General features: G+C 39.5%; 1 non-coding gene across 1 annotated transcript; it reads left to right on the forward strand.

Annotated features, from left to right (window-relative positions):
* Positions 1 to 305: 305 nt before the first annotated feature.
* On the forward strand, positions 306 to 377 carry TRNAA-CGC (transfer RNA alanine (anticodon CGC)). Its single transcript has one exon. It is a non-coding gene; the product is annotated as a tRNA-Ala (tRNA).
* The last annotated feature ends 6,586 nt before the right edge of the window (positions 378 to 6,963 follow it).

Here is a 6,963-nt window from a genome sequence, read left to right on the forward strand (position 1 = left end):
CCAACGCCCCAGGAAGCCTGAGGCCGGGACAGGGCCTTGGCTTGTCCACACCGGGGCTCCCGCGGCCGCTCGAGACACCGAGCCTGAGCAGCGGCCTCCCGCCTCTGTGCGTGCCCGCGAGCCCTCCCTTAGACCCGCCGATGGAGGAGTCCCCGGAGTCCACAGCTCGTATGTGTGTGGGGGAAGGGCGCCACGGTCCTCCTGGGTACGGAGAAAGGCTGAAACACCAACAATTTCATCGGATCGCGCGGAGTCCATGTGTGAGAACGAATGAATACCCGGAGCGGAGGAGCTCGCCGTAGCTGGGGGATGTAGCTCAGTGGTAGAGCGCGCGCTTCGCATGTGTGAGGTCCCGGGTTCAATCCCCGGCATCTCCAGGAAAGCTACTCTTTTCTTATCTCTTCGTGGTAGTTACTATTTTTAACGGCACTTTCCGGCAAAATCGGAAATATTGAAACTGACCCCTTTCCGCTCTTCTTGAAAGATTTCATAGCTGGTAAATACAGAGATAGTCAAATAGAGCTAAAATAAAATAAGATGTCCAGGCGCTGTAAAACAGAAATAAAAAAGCAAACAACTCAGTTAACTTTGGGTTGACCTGTCAATCACAAAAAAATCAGCTTTTAAGTCTAGGATTTGGAGTAGCTTCCTATATTCTTTTATATCCATTTTATAAAATAAGATCGTGACAGCTTTATTATTCAGGAATCGAACCCAGACTGCAAGCATGGAAGACAAGAGCTTTAACGTGGAACCATTCATACCCACCCAAGGCTAGTTTCTCGAAGATCTCCTAGTAGGTGAGGATTACAATACAGTCTGGCCTACAATTGATTTCTTCTGGGCATTGTTATTCTGAAGATTGTCTGTATTGGAAACCTAAATTAAATTAAAATATATAATTTTTTTTCCTGAAATAAAATATTCAAAATATATTGACAAGTCACATCAAAGTTCATATTTCATTCATTTCTTTTGACCTTTGTAAATAGTTAATAACTAAATATTTAATAAAAGAAATAAGCTGGGAACTAGGTCACTTTGAGATAAAAAGTAGTTAAGATAATTTTAAAACTAGTTTTTCCCTTTGTCAGTTCAATAAAACCAATATGTAAATGCTTCCTATCTGCACACCACTAAGACAGGCCTTGAGGGAGACAGGGTGATAAATTAAAGGAAGTCCCTGACCTCACAGTGCTTAGTCTAGCAGAGGACCTGAGTTCACACACAAATAGCAATACAGCTAGAAAAAAAAATTTAAGAGAAAATAATTCAAATGGTTTTGAAAATTTATCTTAAAAGACCTTAAGGGATGAGAAAACTGTGGCATTTGGAAGTTCATAATAATTACCAAGGGGGAAATAAGCAAACTAAATTTAAAAAAATTATTGATGTGTCTTGTTTTTCCATTACAAACATTTACAGATTGTTTCCACTCTGTGAGACGTTTCTTGTAACAAAGTAAACAACTAAGCATAGCTAATGATACAGTGACCTCATCTGAAAATGCTTTCCACATCTGTAGCAAACTCTCTATTTTATTTTATTTTTTAAAATTAACAAAATTCTATTTTCTTTCTTTCCTATCCTCCCACATTAAGCTACTGCCTATGAGACTGTAATCTCCACAGCAGAAGGTACATGTCTTAATTACATTTTGTCTTTGCCTCCCTCCTTCTCCCTCTCTGTCTCTCTCTCCCCAACTCCTCCCTTTCCTCCTCTGTTTCTCCAGCACTTAGCATAGTGCTTGGCATATTGTAAACATTTAATATATACTTTTTGCATTTTTTCAATGCTGCATTTCCTTTCAGTGGAGAAAGGGTAAATCAGCTCTAATTTAATGAGAAGATCATATTAAATGTTCACAGTATACCAGGCACTGTGCTAAATGCTGGAGAAACAGACAAGGAGGAAAAGGGAGTAAGTGTTTATACAGTGCCTACTATGTGCCAGTCACTATGCTAAGCCCTTCACAAATATCTCATTTGATCATTCAACAAAGAAGGGCAAAAAGAATCTGCCTGCAAAGAGCTCACATTGTGATGGGGGAGAGATAACATGAAAACAGCTACTTAAAGATATATCAAAGAAAATGGAAGGTAGTCATCTCGGATTAGAAGGAGAGGGGGAAGAGCTGGGCAAGGCCTCTTGCAAAAACTGGGATTTCAGCTGAGTCTTGAAGGAAGTTAGAAGGAGAGGTGAAGAAGAGTTTTACAGGCATGGAGCACAGCCAATGCAAAAACACAGAGGTGGGAGAGTGAGTGCTATTTTGAAGGATCAGCAAGTAGTTCAAGAAAAATATGCAGTAGAAAGTTCCATGTCTTGGGAATCAGAGGATCTGCCTCCGTCACTCATCACCTGAACGAACTACAACCTCTTGGGGCTCCCCTTTCCTCATCTATAAAATAAAGCTGCATGGCCTCTAACTTTTCCTCTGACTCTAACTCTATGATCCTAAGAAAGGAAAGAAAACAGGTCACCTAACTCTGTCAGATAAGTGATTTTTAAAAAATATTTGTAATCACCAACCAGTTATTTGGTGGCATGACCATATTCACTCAAGTGGCTTTAAGCAATTAACTTATTAATACAAAATGAAATGTGATGCATCGAGAGTATATGAGTGGCATAAACAAAGAGTTGCATTTTTTGGAGGAGAAGGAAGGAATGTTAACATTCCTTCTTGTGGAATCAGAGAAGGATTCTCCAAGTTGGTAGCATCTGAGCTAGACTTTAAGAAGTCAGCTAGATGGATAATGATCTATCTGATGGTAAGATCTTCCAAGTATTAAGAGTGGATACACACAAAGATTTTTCAGGGTTTTCTTTCTTTCTTTTTTCTTTACTTTTTGGGTATGGTTGTGGTCTGAATTATGTGGATAATTACAGTAAAGTGAATCTGTGTGGGGAAGTTAGATTTTTTTTTTTTTAATCCTAAACATAATGGTTGATTGCACATAAATTTGATTGTAACAATCACAAGATCTTCTCCTGCTCTCCTCCATTTCTCCCATGTGATACACTGAGGGGTATGGGGAGCAGAAATTCCAATAATAGCTGTCTTTTGTAATGCCTCCTAAAGATCCTCTTTTCTCCTCTGCTATTGCCACCATGCCACACATATCGAAGGTCCTAATCTCTTTACTCTTTGGCTATTGAAATAGCCCGCTAATTAATTAGTTTCCTTGACAAAATCTCTTCCCCACTCTGGTCCTTCTTCCACTCAGTGGTCAAATTGATCTTCCTAAAAATGAAGGTTGACCATGTCACCTTCCTAGTCAATAAACTCTTGTGGCTCCCTATCATCTCCAGGATCAAATATAAAATCCTCATAAAATGATGCCTTCCTCTCTTCGGTAATCCAGTGACTCTGACTTGCTTGCTGTTCTTAAACAGGACACTCTGTCTCTGAATTTCATGACTGGAATTTTCTCCCTCCTCATCTCTGCATTCTGGTTCCCTTGGCGTCCTTCAAGTCTCAGCTAAAGTCCTAGCTTCTGAAAAAAGCCTTTCCTAGTCTTCCTTAATTTTCCTGACTTCCCTCCAAGATTGTCTTCAATTTTTCCTGTATGTGTTGATAGACACATAGATACACACATATGTATGTGTCACACACACGTGTTCATATTATTAAAATAAGAACCTTGGTGAACTGCTAAAATGGAAGAAACTCCAGGTTCAAAAAGGGGGACCTGGGATAAACCAGGGTCTGGTCACAGTTTACGAAGATTATAACCGCATTTATTGCCTGAGAAGAAGCAGCTTGCATACTGGAGCAGTGAGACAGTGGCCTCATATGCTCAAAGGGGAGTGAGAAAAGGTGAGGTATTTCTATATATTTGAGGTATTTTGGTGTTTTTTGAGGTATTTATGGCTAAGTCAGGGTTAAAGAAGATTTATAGTAAATGGGAAAGTCAGGTGGGAAGTGGTGGTCTAGGAAGAAGATGTCTGTAACTACAATAATAAATCAGAAAGCAGGAGGATTGCTGCTCTTTTGATAAGTCAGAAAGCAAAATGTTGCTTTTTCTCTCTGAGTTGGTCAAGACTCTTTTCAGAACTTGCAGGCATCTCCCAGTTCAGCTAAAGTGTACTTTCAAAATGATCACTGGTCAAGCAGTCCTGGGCAGCAGAAGTCTTCCTGACTGGCTAGTTGGGCTGCTCCCCGGAAAAAGGGAAGCTTTAGTATGTTTAATCAGTTAGTATAAGCATTACAGAGCTCATGCTCACTGTAAGAGAGAGAGAGACTGAGAAAGAGAATATATATGTGTGTGTATGTGTGTATTATATGTGTATAAGTGTATATATAGTGTGTATGTGTGTATATATGTGCATATGTGTGTATATGTATATGTGTGTATGTGTGTATATCTGTGTATGTGTGTATAGATGTGTGTGAATATGTGTGTGTACGCACATGTGTGCACACATGTATGTATATAAATACACAATACATAGTATATTTCATATCTGTATCTATCCCGTAAATAGTTGTCTATTTTCTCCCCCATTAGATGACAAGCTCCTTGAGAGCATGAATAAAACAGAACCTTTGTATCCCTGGCACTCAGTACAGTTCCTGGCACATAGTATGTGTTTGATAACTGTTAACTGACTGATTGACAATAAGAATGAAATGTTTGGTGGTCATAGAAAAGATATTTGTTTCACAGTTAATAAATACATTTGAATGTGATCCACCCCAACTCATAACTCTTAGTTTTATAAAGAGATAGAGGAAAGGGAAGATAGTATTAAAATCACTAAATCTGTAGATAACACTAAAGCCCTTCTTCGTAGTAAGATGGAGGCAGATGGAGATAAAGTGAAGGAAGGTCTTACAAAGCTGTATGAGTGGGCAGGAAAGCAGCAGATGTACTTCAGTGAGGGAGTAAAGGAATGTAGTTAGAGAGAAATAATACAAACTATATTTGAAAGCTGAGGGGCTTTGAAGTATCAATTATGATTCAGGAGATGTATACATGGGTTCATTTTTTAAATGACCCAATATTGGGTGGTGGCCAAAAAAATCCAGCAAATAATAACTCACATTTTTATACAATGTTACAATTCACCAAGCACTACTCCCCCGCCAATATAACAATCCTAGGAAGTAAGTGTGAGTACTGTTATTCCTATTTTACAAATGAGGAAAATGAAACTCTGGGGAATGGGGTGGTTTGCCCAATATCACATAACTAAAAAGTGGCTTGGTTCTCCACATCAGGTCTTTTGACTCCAAGACCAGGTCAGCCATAATCTGACGGGCATCTGTTGGAAGGGTTGAGGGGAAGGGAATCCCTGAACTATTTAGTTTTCCTGCTTCTAGGTGAATGAAACTAGAGATAACTCTATTTTTGTGAATTTTCAAAGGTCAGACTGGAGATCCAGCTACCAGGAAGTCTGGGAGTAGAGTTCATGCCAAGTTTTACAGGTGGCCAATCCAGTATTGAGGATGGAGGTGGGATCTTCAGAACCATGCCCAGCAATAGCTGAGATGGAAATTCATACAGAAGCTATACTGCATTTGGATGTGAACTTGGTAGGATGAATGCTGATGTAGTAACTGTTAAATCTGAGTCCATTCTTTCTAGGGACTGAGGAGGTATAGGGGAATGGTATTCCCTGGTATTAAGGAAAATATTATGATTCTGATCTTCTTGCTAAGTATTTGAAGTAAATATCCTTTTATAAAAGTTAATCAATGTTAATTGGTTAAATGAACCTGGGGGTGCTAGTCACTGGTAGCTAATATTCAGGGTTCCACAGCAGATGGAGATTTAAGCCAACAGCAATAGAAAAAGATATCTCTAATGCCTTGGGGTATTCCTAAAACCCTGAAGTGAAGATATGACCATAATTACTCTGGAGGAGTAATGCCAGAGTACTTATGTACATACACATATACACACACAAAGTAGTTAAATACAAAGATTTTCGGAAGGAAGGGCACTAGCAACTGGGAGGGGGGGGGAGGATTAATAAAGATTTCATGCAGAATATGGTGTCTGGGCTGCATCTTAAAGAAAGAGAGGGACTCTTGAGCCAAAGGTAAGGAGGTAATACATTCCAGGAATAGGGGGTGGCTAATATAAAGGCAAAAAGATGGTAGTTGGAGGGTTATGTATGGGTAGATCTAAGAGTGCTGAAGGGAAAGTAACATAAAATGGGGATGAAAAATGGGGCCAGAATGGTAGAGTTTAAAAAGCTTATCAGAGGAATGTATATTTTATTCTAGAGGCAATAGAAAGCCACTGGAATTGGTCGAGTAGGAGAGTCACCTGGTTAGATCTGTGCTTAAGGAAAATCATTTTGACAGTAGGGAATAGAGTAGTGAGAGACAAAGCAGGGAGAACATTAGGAAGCTGTTGCAATCATCTAGGTCAGGTCACTCCTGATCTAGGTGGAAAGTAATAAGGGCTTGAACTCAGGTCATAGTTTTCTGAGATAATAAGGGTTACGTGAGAGAATTGGTACAAAAGTAGAAACAGAATATGATTCTGGAAACTGATTGGGTGAGGGAGGAAAATGTCTAATACAAAATTGATGATATGGTACTGAAGGGTATGGGAAAGAGATTGGTGCAGGATGTGGATCTTGGAGTCATCTGCATTGAAATGATCATTAAGATCATGGGATCTGATAACATTATCAAAAGAGAAAGGGCCAAAGTAGAATCTTAGAGAACACCCATAGTTAGAGGATGTGATGAGGACCAGCAAAAAAAGGCTAAGAAGTAGCAACTGTCTGTAATGTTAATACGATTTAAGATCTTCCCCACCCCATTAATAGGCCTCACATGGAGCCCATTTAGGACAGCTTGCTTTCCTATGAAAGATTGGTTGTAGGAAGACTTTTATACCTTTTGCTAATTTCTAATTAGTCACAAGGGTTGTGATGCCTTCTGGTTCTGAGAAGTGTATATATACTCTGGGTTGGTATTTTGCTTCTGGGGTTCGCTTATGA

The sequence above is a fragment of the Notamacropus eugenii genome, chromosome 5 (genome assembly GCF_028372415.1).
Source record: "Notamacropus eugenii isolate mMacEug1 chromosome 5, mMacEug1.pri_v2, whole genome shotgun sequence".
Taxonomy (NCBI): domain Eukaryota; kingdom Metazoa; phylum Chordata; class Mammalia; order Diprotodontia; family Macropodidae; genus Notamacropus; species Notamacropus eugenii.